The sequence below is a fragment of the Euleptes europaea genome, chromosome 3 (assembly GCF_029931775.1).
Source record: "Euleptes europaea isolate rEulEur1 chromosome 3, rEulEur1.hap1, whole genome shotgun sequence".
NCBI classification, from domain to species: Eukaryota; Metazoa; Chordata; class Lepidosauria; order Squamata; family Sphaerodactylidae; genus Euleptes; species Euleptes europaea.
In genome coordinates this window covers 87,228,062-87,240,976 of record NC_079314.1, presented here as the reverse complement: position 1 = coordinate 87,240,976, position 12,915 = coordinate 87,228,062, and the positions used below count along the sequence as shown (strand labels likewise).

At 50.3% G+C, this 12,915-nt stretch overlaps 1 protein-coding gene across 1 annotated transcript in view; it reads left to right on the top strand.

The window, feature by feature from the left end:
* Positions 1 to 936: 936 nt before the first annotated feature.
* GRIN2B (glutamate ionotropic receptor NMDA type subunit 2B) overlaps positions 937 to 12,915 on the top strand; it is a 328,850-nt gene continuing 316,871 nt past the window's right edge. The window contains exon 1 of the mRNA XM_056846002.1: positions 937 to 1,021. The gene's annotated coding sequence lies outside the window, so the exon portion shown is untranslated. The remainder of the gene's footprint in view (positions 1,022 to 12,915) is intronic.

The window sequence follows — 12,915 nt, the reverse complement described above, 5'->3', positions numbered from 1 at the left end:
CCCGTGCCAAAAGGCAGGGGCGGGGGTAGCGCGTGTGCGCGTCTCGCCCCCTCGCCGCCGGTGCCAAAGGCGCTCTCGCTGCCCGGCGGAGAAGCGCCCTCCCCTCCCCTCCCCTCCCCTCCCCATTCATTCCCAGGGCCGACACGGCAGCAGCAATGCAGATGGGCTCGGCGGCGGCGGCTCGCCAGTGAAGCGCCCCTGGCGAGCGGGGGGGGGGCTGGCTCTCGTGCGCACGCGCTCGTGGGGACGCGTGCGTGTGGACGCGTGTGCGCGCGTCCCGGGCTTCCTGCTGGGCGGTCTTCTACGCCCGCCGGTGCCTCCAGTTCGCCTCCGCGGCCGTCGCAGCAACGGCGGGGCCGGAGCGTCTGCGGAGGGGTCCTCGCCCGCCGCCGGCCGCGTCGCCGCCCTTCCTCCGGTGCGGACCCATGCCGGCCGACGCGCCCCCCTCCCCGCCCGTGCCGACGTGCTAGCGTCGCGGCGGGGGAGCCAGGCGCTCTCTCGCACGCCCCTCCGAGCCGCCCCCCTTTTCCCTTCCGGAGGGGACGCCCGGGGGCTCAGCAGCATGCCTCTCCGAGGAGCCCACCCGACAGCCGCGGCCGCCTCCCGACTCCGCCGCCTCCGCTAGGGACCGGGGATCTACCGCGATTGATCTGCGCCGTGCGGACCACGAGCGGGGATTGGTCTCCCCCGTTTCCCCCTTCCTTTCCCAAAGGAGCGACTGGAATGATCTCTTTGGGTCCTGCCTTCGACGAGCCTCCTCTCCGCCCGGGCTGATTCACCTCCCTCGCCGCCGCGCTTTTGCATGGGCACCGCCGCGTCGAGGCACCGCGTCGCCGCCGCCGGGTCTCCCGGCAAGAAAGAGGTTTTTTAAAAAATCCGCACCCCCCCCCCGTCCGCCCATTTGCTCCCCCAACCTCATTCTTCTCATGTGGATATGCAAGCAAGAAGAGGAGCCTGGATACTCCCAACATGCTCACTCCCTTAATCTGTCCGCCTAGAGGTTCTGCTTCTACAAACCAAGGTAAGAAAAAAAGGACTTGGGGGGTGAGGTGCGGTGGGGTGGGGGGTCAGCCCTGGCCGAGTGGCGGCTGGTTCGTAGCGGCTGCCCGTGCAGGGAGGACACGAACCAGCCACCCGCTCGGCTCAGGAATGAGCCAGCCATGCTGTCTGGCGAGCAGGTGCGGTGGAGATGGGAGAGCCATGCAGACATGTTGATTCCTCCCCTCTTTGGCTCAGCGGGGGAGAGGGGGAGGAAAGAAGAGACCCCCCCCCACGAAATGGCGGCGTGGAGGGTCTTTTCGTGGTTCCAGGAGAGGTGGGGGTGGGGCAGGAGGCAGGTGTGTGTGTGGGGGGGGGGGAAGGCAAAAATGGACCCAACTGTAGCCCATTCCCTTTGTCTCCTTGTCTTCGCCAGCAGCTCTAGCTGGGCTTCCGCGCAGAACCTGGGTGGCATCGGCCCGGGCGAGAGCAACATGGTGGTGGTGCTGGTGCTGATGGTGGTGTGGGGAGATGGTGCATTCTGGCTGAGCCACAGCAGGCCCTGGAGGTGTGGGGAGGCCCGAGGCGGGGCGGCCGCTGCCGGCCAGGGCTAGCGCTGGCCATCGGGGGCCAGGGAGAAGCCCAGCGGGCGGGCGGGGGGGGCTGCGCGCAGGTGGAGGGGCGATCTTCAGTCCAGGCACGTCAGGCGGCACCCTAGGAATCCGCGCAACGCTTGATTCGTGTATGTGTGCCCGGGGAGGGGAGGGGAGGGGGGAGACCAGCCCCAGCCCAGCCCGCCTGCTTCTGCTCGCCTCGTCCTGGTGGCTGCTGGGGCTGGTGGTTTTCAGTGGTGGTGGCTTCTCCTCCTGCTCCCCCCCCCGCCCCGTTGCCTGAGCCGCGCAGCCCCTGGCCGGCTCGCCCGCGTTTCCGAGGCGCAGCGCTCCTGCCGGGCTGCAAAATGGCTCTCGGGCTGCTGTGCCGTGCCTGCGCGACACATCCCGGCCCCGGCCCGGCGGCGGCTGGACGTGCGCTCCCCTCCACCCGCCGCCCGTCAGATGGGGGCAAGACAAAGGCGGACGTGCTCGCGGGCGAGTGGGTGTGGACGGCGGGGCGCTTGGGCACGGTCGCCCGGCGGGGGGCCGGACCGCCTGCGGGGGTCCCCGCGGCCCCTCGCCTTCCTCCCCCTCCAGGCGCGGAGCAAAGGTGGGGCTGGGCCCCGGGCCGCCCTCCCGCTCCCCTGCCGGAGGCGCCCCGCCACGATCGCCCGTTTTCGCCGCGCCCTCCAAGGCACCGGCCCCCGGCACTGCCCGCCGCCCCCCGCTGCCAGGGTTTCTAGGGGGGACGGGGAGCGGGGGAGGCGCGCCGAGCGGGGACCCCCGCCTTCCCACTCGCCCCGCCCCACCGGCATCCCCCGAGGTCGCCTTTGCGGAGACGGAGCGCGGAGGGCCACGGGGGGGGGGGAGGAGGACGGCTCCGAGCCGGGCTCTGCTCGCTTCCCGGCGCCCCCTCTCCGGTTTCCGCGGCGCTCGTCAGGGGAGGGGAGGGGCGGGGGCGAGGGAGGATCCCCCCTCCCCCGCCGCCCCCTCCTCCAGCCACGTTCGCCTGGCGCGTCTATAAATAGCCCAGGATCCCGGTGCCGCCTGCCTGCCTGCCTGCCTGCCTGCCCGCCTCCGTCCCCCTCGCCGCGAGTGGGAGTCCAAAGTTTACCTGCGCGGGGGGGGGGCGGGAGGCGGCGGGGGCGTGGCCAGCGGCTGGGGGGGGGGCGACCGCGGCGCGCTCCCTCGCTCGCTCGCGCGTCGCCCGCGCCGGCAGGCAGGCAGGCAGGCAGGCAGGCAGGTGTGTGCCTGGAGCGCCGCTGCCGCCGCCGCCGCCGCTCTCGGCTTCTGGGTCTCCTCCCCTTCCTTGCAGCGCCTCCTCCGCTTGCCCGCTACTGGTGGGGAGCGGGGTGGGTGGGGGGCTCGACCCCGCCCCCCTCGCCGCCCTCTCGCCGGAGACCCTTCGAAGCCGGCGGGGAGCGGCTCGTGGCCGCCCGCCCGCCCGCCCCGACGGCGGGATGGCTCTCCTGCCCGCCCGAGGAGATGCAGCGCCGCGTCGAGCGGCGGCCGGGAGCGAGCGAGCGGGCCTTCTGCCTTTCCTCCTCCTCCTCCTCCTCGGCGGCCGGGTCCCACGCCGAAGCCCGGTTAGCGCTGCGCCTCCTTTTCGGGTAACTTTCTAGGCGAGGGATGCCTGGACCAGCCTTTGCTTTCCACTCTGTAGTTCCGATGTAAATACCCGAAACCATTTTCACAAAGAGACGCTAAAGATACTTTTGAGCCCGTCTCCTCCCTTTGTTTCAGATGTTTAGGGGTTTTAAACTGAAAAGGGACAGAGGGCACATTCTGGTGGAAGGTTGTTTCACCTTTGCACTATATACCATTTTAAACACAGGCTCAAGCATTGGGTGTGAAAAAAACCCCTACATTTCTCAGGACCGTTAAAGCACTTTTTCATTGCCCACACCTAGGCTTGATGGAATGTTAATTCAGTTTGGGGGAAAAAACCCTGCTTTCTTCTGCTTTCTGTCTTCCAGCAATATCATTTGCACATGCACATAAAACGTGCAAGGCTCGGATAGGCTGTGTGTGTCCGGTGGGAAAATGCCCTTTAGTTGGCTGTCTCCTACTTTTCATCCCACATTAACATTCACAAGGAATGCTTTAGAATCAGGCTTCAAGATGTTAATGTATGAAAACAGGGCATGTATATGGCTCCACCAAGATTAAAGCAGAAATATGGGAAGGGGCATATGCACCGCATCATTTCCCCAGTTTCATTCCGAGAGTCACCCTTATTTTATAACTAAATGACTTGCTTTTGTCCAGACAGTTCTCCTCTTGGTCTTCAGTGAGGTGACTGGAGGCAAACTGAGCAACAATGAGAGCTGGTTGAGGTGTAAATAGAAACCTGTAGCTCTTGGCCTTGCATATCTAGCTGCACAGATGGGTCTTTCCATAAAAATAAAAAAAATTCAGCCTTCACTTTATACCTCACTTTTCTCAATTTATTTACAAAACGATTTTCTGTGTCAAACTGTGTACAAATATAAGAAGTAAAATACATCAGAATAAAAGTCATTTAAAAAGATGGGACTGAACAGAATATAGACCTCAGCAATAATAGAATGGCTGTATGAAATATCTCAAACAGTTAATTGGCCATCTTTCTTGCTCAAACCCCAATCCGCCATAGTTTAATGGTTAGAGTGTCAGCTTTGGAAATGGGAGAGCCAGGTTTTATCCCCACTCTACCGTGGAAGCTTGATGGGTAACCTTGGGTGGATCATATACACACTCAGCCTACCTACCTCACAAGGCTGTTGTGAGGATAAAATAGAAGAGAGGAAAATGATGTATGCTGCTTTGGGTCCCCAGTGGGGATAGGTGAGCTATCAATGGCATCAATAAAGAAAGAAAATCCACTGCTGAAGGATACTTGGTGATAAATTGCTTTGTGGGTTGGTTCTTCAAAGAAGCTGCAGAAAACATATCTACATGTTATTATAAGAAAATGGTGAACTGTCCTTTAAAATATGTGGCAGTAAAAGGGGAAAGAATAATTTGAAGATGGGGCAAAAGATGGCAGGAATTTGTGCTACCAAATTGAAAGCAATAGAAGGATCACGCAAGAGAGATACTAGCATCCATATTTGCTAGGCTTAAAAATTCAGATGCAGATACGTAGACTATAAATGTGTAATATATAGAAGTCAAAACCATAGTTATGGTCACAGAGGCAGAATACAGACAAACAGGTGGAACTGTACAGCCTTAAGAAGCAAGGCCCCATTAGTACAGACACAGATCTTGAAGATATACACTGTACACACAGATACAGAGAACTATATCCACATAGGATAAACTCTTTGATATAGACCTACCTAAAGACATATGTACAAATCTATGAGAAAATTTAGATCTATACACGTAGTCTGATATACAGTAATGTAGCTTGATAGACACCTAGGGTATATTCTCCATATATTAAATTGTTAAACTCTCTTAACGGGTTTTGCTTCCTAAATGAGATCTAGAATGGCTATTTAGATACAAGTGTACAATTAATAGACACATAGAGGTACAAAATATATATAACATTACTGTAAACCCATCTCTACATATTGCTAAAAGTAATGCACAAAGACAGAAACAAGCACAAACATATAGACTACATTAATTTATGTCAGTGCCCATTATGCCAACCTGCTTTATCACCATAGCCAGGAACATGTGAAGTAATGATAAATAATACCGTTTATGCAGAACAATGACACTGAGGGCTGGCCCAACGCGCTACATTTTCATTGAGATAATCTCGGGGGAAAACCCACCCCACCATTGCACACCTGTTTATATTGTCTTGAAGCAAGGCCACAAATCTATTTCACCATGTTTCCACGTGTTTAGAAGCCTTAGCATAACCACCTTTTTTTCTATATGTGGGTACACATACTTTTCCTAGAGAGCTAGCATGGTATAGTGGTTAGGAACGGTAGACTAATCTGGAGAACTGGGTTTGAGTCCACATTCCTCCACATGAGGGTAGACTCTACTCTGGTTAATCAGGTTGGTTTCCCCAGTCCTACACATGAAACCTGCTGGGTGACCTTGGCCTAATCACAATTCTCTCACATCTCTCCTAGCCCCACCTACCTCACAAGGTGTCTATTGTGGGGAGAGGAAAGGAAGGCAATTGTCAGATGGTTTGAGACTCCTTAAAGGTAGAGAAAATCGGGGTATAAAAACCAGCTTTTTCTTCTTCTAGATGCAGCCTACTTCCAAGCTGGAAAATGTTTGCATGTGAAAGCGTCCTTAAACAAAGTCCCACACATACTGGAACAAGGATGAAGCATTCAAATAAGCAGGCATGATTTCTGCAGTTCAATTTATAAATTAAGATTAATAATTGGAACAGTAATCATTTTTTATTTATTTAAACTGGCCAGACCCTTTATTTCTGCAAAATACACCCAAAGCAGCTTATATTGGCATTACTGACAGACAGCAAATCACACACATACAGATGGCATACATTTAACAAGTGTATAGAAATTCCAGATCCACAGAAAAAACAAACCAGACTTAGCGTGTGGTGAGGTTCTTTAATGAGCAACCAGTTTATTGTGGCATCAGATTCTTTTGCCTGCAAAAGGTCAGGTTATAGTAACCAACATAAATTTTCCTGTTAAGAAAAAAATATCCACGAAGGAAAAAGGTGTTGATAACATATAGATGATTTAAACATGCCCTCGAAAGCCATACCTAAGCAGCGATGCTGAAAATCACATTTCCAGTATGGGTGGTGACAAAGTGCCATCCAGTCGCAGCCAACTCATGGCGACCCTGGTGGGTTTTCAAAGCAACCAACTCTTTTTCTTCAGAGGTAGTTTGCCATTGCCTGTCTCTGTGTAGCAACCCTGGACTTCCTTGCTGGTGTCCCATCCAAATAATAACCAGGGCCGACCCTGCTTACCTTCCGAGGTCTGAGGAGATGGGCTAAATTGCTTAGTGATTAACCACTTTCCCAGAGCTGGCACGCTTGCTATGTGGATGCTTTATCTCTAATCTGAATCCTGTGGAATTTTGTTTGAGGACAATTTCACCAAAGAATCCCTCCCCCCAAATTGGCACAATCAGCATTCAGGGGGAAAGTATGTATCTAAGTAACAATTGCATTTAGCCTACTCGTATTTCGCAGGTGCAACTATTGAGCTTTATTATCCTTTATTCTTGGAGAGAGCTTTCCTTTGCCTTTCCTTCCTTCTTGGAACAAGTTTGCAACAGCTGCGGGTTCAAATCTTTGATCACCATGTAACCTTGGGCGAGTCGATCTCGGCCTAAAAGCGGCTGAAGCTCCTGGGAAGAACGGCGAGATACAGAATATGTTGAAAGTTACAGGAAAAGAGCGAGGCCTTCGTCTCTGGAGCCGGCGCACCCACTTTTTGCTGCAGCGCCCAGCTACAGCTTCCTTTCAGCAAGCCCCACCGCGGACCAGGCGTTACTTCCAGGCTCCAACAAGGCTGCTTTGTCATTTATTCACGTTCCTTTCCCTCCTCCCACTCCGAAGCGACCCCTTTCTCCTCCCCATAAATGGCCGGCATGGGAGGTTTTGCCTTCGATTTGCCGCTTTCTAGATGCACATTTCCCCCCATCTGAATTCTCAAAACTCTGCCTGGGGCCTTATTGTTGAGTTCAGAGAATTCGGACCGGAAAAAATGTGCACCCCAAGAGCAGCAAATCCAAGGCAAAACCTCCCGGGCTTAAACGGGCTACGCTGAGAAAGGCTTTGCAGACCGCCTCGACGTGTTCTTTTCTTCGCCGGTGCCTAAGGCCATTGACGCGCGAGCGGTTTCGCCCTGGATCTGCCGCTCTCCAAATGCACATTTCCCCCATCTGAATTCTCACAGTTCTGCACGGGGGCTCATGGTTGAGTTGTGAGAATCCGGATGGGGGAAATGCGCATCTAGAGAGCGGCGGGTGCAAGGCGAAACCCTCCCGTGCATAAATGGCCTGCGGGGCAGGGAAGTCGCAGCTCTCCCCGCTGGCTGGGGCTGCGGCACGTGGCTGGGGCGGGCGTGGTCCCGCGGGTCAGAGCCTGGCCGCGGCCTCGGGTGCCTGCGCCACGCCCTGGGGGGAGCCGCAGGAACTGGAGGTGAGCGCTGCTCCTGGCAGCCCCCACAAACCAGCCGCTGCCCGCCCCTCCCCGCCCGCCCGCCCGCCCGCCCCTCTGGCCAGTCGCCTCCTCCGGCTGTATGCCGACCTCTCCGCAGAGCGTGTTGCGCCGCGCCGGCTGTCGTCACCCACCAGAAAGTTTGCTGCTCTTTAAGGTGCTGCTGGACTCTGGTCCTTTTCTGCTGTCATCCCCAAGCGTGTGACGACGCGCGCGCCCTTAAACGCGTTGAGCCCGCTCCCCCGGGCCGCCTCGCCTTCCACGTTCACACGTGCTCGCTCCTCTGCTGCAACACGACCGCCTTGTACCCTTTCAGACTCGCGCTTGGGCCATTTGTGCATTGGGCGCTTTGGCCTCGCATTTGCGCATTTCCCCCGCCCACATTCTCAAAACTCAAAAATAAACCATGCAGAGTTCTGAGAATGTGGATGGGGAAAATGTGCATCTAGAGAGCGCCAAACCCAAGGCAAAACCTCCCACTGCATAAATGGCCTCAGACTTTCCTGCTGCGCTCCCACCCTTACCTAGGAATATACTGTTTTACTTAATGCGGGCTATTTACTTAAAACATGCTTTCCTCTTATTAGGGAAGGTGGAAACAGGATGCTTAAAGAGTGGTTAAAAAAACACATCAGAGATTGGCTTCTTTGATCCCATGTGTTTAAATCAAACTAACCCCCATCATTTTAAAGTAGGGAACTAAGAAATTAATTATTCTGAATTAATTGCCTTGCAATAAAAGATAACAGTATATATGCAGTCTCAATTTCTGTCATCTAGGTTTTCTGTGAGGAAGGTAGACTAAATATGTAAAATAAACTGGTATTTAAAATAAATTCCTTAATAAATAGGTCAGTCCTGAGAGAACTTTCCTCAGAGTAAGCTCCATAAAGTGAGTGGGATTCTGACTAGACCTGTTTAGGATTGCTCCCTAAATCCCTTCCCCCATCATCCTTCCTCTCTGCCACACCCAGCTATACTTGACAAAACACTACTGCACTTGATCAAACAACTTCTTTCTGTTTCCACTTCTCCAAAAACATTGCAGATTACAATGCAAGAGTTGGGGGCGAGCATCATTTGTGACACTGCAAAGGATTCTGGGATGCATTTCTTGGATTGTATGCAGCCCTAGATGTACTGCTGCTTCACTAGAATTGGTTGTGCATGTGTACCTATGCTACTGGTATCCATACTTTCTCAGCATCATACTCCTGTCCAGCAAAGAAGGTATAGAGCAGAAACACCAGAGTCCTATTCACGTCTTTGGGGCATAGAGCACTTTAGAATAATGGAGTTGGAAGGGACCGCCAGGGTCATCTAGTCCAACCCCCTGCACAATGCAGAGAATTCCAAACTACCTGCCCCCCCACACCCCCAGTGACCCCTACTCCATGCCCTGAAGATGGCCAAGATGCCCTCCCTCCCATGACCTGCCTAAGGTCATAGAATCAGCACTGCTGACAGATGGCCATCTAGCCTCTTCTTAAAAACCTCCAGGGAAGGAGCGCTTACCACCTCCTGAGGAAGCCTGTTCCACTGAGGAACCACTCTGTTAGAAAATTCTTTGTATATAGCCTCTATAAAGAGGACAGCATCTATTGACAGATCTACCTCTGCTTGGTGAGACTGAGCTGGCTGTAGCCCAGGCAAACTTCTCTACTTACCATCATGCTGCAAATGTGAGTAAAAGATCCATGAAGTGGCAGTGGGGAAATTGGGAGTGAGAGAGAGACAGAGAGACTTCTTCATTGCTCTCTGGGACATTTAGGAGGCTTCAAGACCAGTCAGAAGAATGTTGCTCTTTGGCTGTTTGGGACATGAGGGAGAAAGAAACAATGGCTAACCCATCAGTCTTGTGGTTTTATTTTCCTTTTGACTTGTTCAGCCTACTTTTTGAAGCTTTCTGTGTATTGGGAGTCATTGCTACTCAGATGCAAACTGTGGAGTGCTCAGCACATCCAGTAAATCTTCAGTTCACTCGATCTGTGCTGTGGAAGTGTTGAAGCACTTCTAATATCTACTTAGTAGTGCTGTTTTGCATGATGATTGAAGGCCTTTGTTTTATTTGCACATGTACAAACAGAGTATGCTGGAAACCAGCAGACTCCTAAAATCCTGTTTTCATATTTTCAGAGAATCCCTGCACTCCGAGATCTTTCTTCTCTGTCTGCTTACATTCAAACAGTGGTCTTTCTCCAGGCTGCTCCTTGGCCCCTTCCCAGTAATTGCAGGGTGTTACTTTTCCAAACTCTGATGGGTATCACATTCTAAAAGAATGAGAGTTGGCCAGCTATTAGGAGAACATCTCCTATCATTAGTTCCTATTGAAGAAAAGGTCAATCATCCTTGAATATTAGCAAGCAATCATACTAACAAAGAATGGTTTCCCTGCACATCTATACTAGGTGAAAGTATAAAAAGATAGGGCAATTGAACAGAAAAATAGTATAATTTTGACTCAATCTTCTTTTTCCTGTTGCTCATAGCAAGACATTTAAAGATCTGTATCATAGGCCAGATTATAATTCCATGTAATTTGCGAGCTAGGTGGATTCTGACACATTAGCAGTTATGTAGATATGTGCCAGTCCATGCAAAAAGTACATATTACTTTATAAATTTAGATGTAGTTAATAATGAGTGGTCAATTATTTTGTGGCCTGTGCAATTAACTTGGGAGGATCTCACTTTTATTAATATTTAATAATTCCAGATGGGAAGTATTTTTGTCTAGCAATAGCTAGGAGTAGTCCTCATCCACTCTGAGTGGCGTAATTACTCTGGATTTCGTTTTAGATTGGTGTCTCCCCCATGAAGCCTTTCTATTGTTTGAAGCCTTTAATGTAAATATATTGGCTTTATAGATTCATGCATCTGATAAATTGAACTCTTGACTCACAGAACCTTATGCCATAATAAATTTTGGTGGTCTTAGCTATATATTAATAGAATTTTTTTTAAAATCCCACAATAATCTCCGTCTTTGTGCAATGTGGTGGATGCAGTATTGGGTTTGGATATTTATTTGAGGTAATTGTTTCCCAAGGAGACCCGTGGTGCAGAGTGGTAAGCTGCAGTACTGCAGTCCAAGCTCTGCTCACGACCTGAGTTCGATCCCAACAGAAGTCGGTTTCAGGTAGTCGGCTCAAGGTTAACTCAGCCTTCCATCCTTCCGAGGTCGGTGAAATGAGTACCCAGCTTGCTGGGGGTAAAGGGAAGATGACTGGGGAAGGCACTGGCAAACCACCCAGTAAAAAACAAAAGTCTGCCTAGAAAACGTCAGGATGTGACGTCACCCCATGGGTCAGGAATGACCCGGTGCTTGCACAGGGGACCTTTACCTTTTTAAAATTGTTTCCCACTTTTCATCTATATTGATTCCCAAAGAAACAACATTAAAATTGATCACATTTTTAAAATTAAAAGTTATTGAGATGATATGGGATGGCACATTCCAGGTCAGGTCCTCGTTAGATGATTTCAGGCAAGTCACAGTTTCCTGCCCTAACGTGTTTCATGGTGCTCTAACAAGGATTTATTGGGATGGAATAGAAGAAGACATTTGTGCTGCCCAATTATATGCTGAATGTATTAAATGTACATAATTGTTCTGAGCAGCGCTCAGTTGGAATTAAATTTATTACACACTTTTTTGTACTCGTGTTCACTCAGAGAACGTTTGGTCATTCCCAAAGACATTTTGGAAGTGTTGAGTACTAGCTGTTTTCTAGGTATCCAGAAAGTAATTGCTGGTACCTTAGCCTCCTTCATTTAAGAACAGTGTATTTTCTGGAAACCTTGCATTTTATAATAAACATTTGCTTGGGCATTTATCTTGATTAATCAGCTGTTCAGTCTTACTTGAGAAGGTGGAGTTTGCTCACATTTTGTATAAAATGCAGATTTCTTGGGGAGTATTTAAATAGGTTGCAAAGTGGAGTAAATTCTCTTTCAGAGACCAAAGTAACTCTTTCAGGAAGGAGTTCATCTGGCTTTATTTGTGGAGGAGTCTCACCATGGTGTACTTAAGGGCAGGCTTTGATTTTAAATGGCAACTGACTTTTTGAACTTTTAAATTCGACCATCCAGCACTTATTTACCTGAGTGCAAGCCCTATTGACGGCAGTGGCACTTATTTCTGACAGGATTCACAATTTAAAAATGTCCACTAGTCCCACTTAGCAGTTCTGATAGTAGTCTTTCATACCTTAAGTGTGTGTAAAGCAATCATTTAAATAATTTCTGTAAACATATGTATTCCCATGGTAACCATTATAAGGAGTATTGCAGCGAGAATTAAAATTATAGGAATTAGAAAGTATGTATTCGATAGGTCCATTGTTTGTGGACTAGATTTCCTGGTAGGCCAGTCATTTTGTAATAACTGAAAGGTGTGATTTGTTTTTTAGCCTCAGAAAGTTGTATGAAAAATAAACCCAAAGGCTAAAATAATTGAAGTGGGTGAAGGCTACCATTTTAGGACACCGTTGCTGATTTTTACACCAAGTGATGTGAACTTCAGGAGGAAAAAAAACAGAGACCTGGGCCTGTGTTGATCCAACTGATGTAGTGCCAAAGTAATGGTAAACAAGCACTTTTTGACAGTACCTATCCATAATGTGGAGACAATATCGAAACATGTTTTTCCTTCTAGTGCAGGAAGCATTTGCAGAGCCATTTAAAAAAAAAAATTAAAAAGCAGACTTTCCCCAGAGTTTGAACTACTGTTGTTATCGACAGGGGATTCAGAGTCCATTACACCACTATGTTGGCAGCATAGTGGTGTAATGGACTCTGAATCTCCTGTCAATAACAACAGTAGTTCAAACTCTGTGGGGAAAGTCTGCTTTTTAATTTTTAAAAATTGCCCTGCAAATGCTTCCTGCACAAGAAGGAAAAACATGTTTCGATATTGTCTTCACATTATGGATAGGCAAACAGGGAGGCTGAGGGATGATATGACTATACTGTGGTGGGCTGATGCTGAGTGAGTGACTTTAGACAACCCTGCAATATAATTATAATCCATGTGATTATTTGAATATTGCAGAGTGGGAGCTGGGGTGGATTTGAGGTTGTGACTTGACAGCCCAACAATGTCATGTACTCCACTGTTAACAGTCCCCCACATTGCAGGCTGGAGGGAGAAGTTAAGAGAGAATAGCTACAACCACTCTAAATTAGTTCATTGTTAACACCCAGACATAGTGGATTGAAGTAGGGATTCCC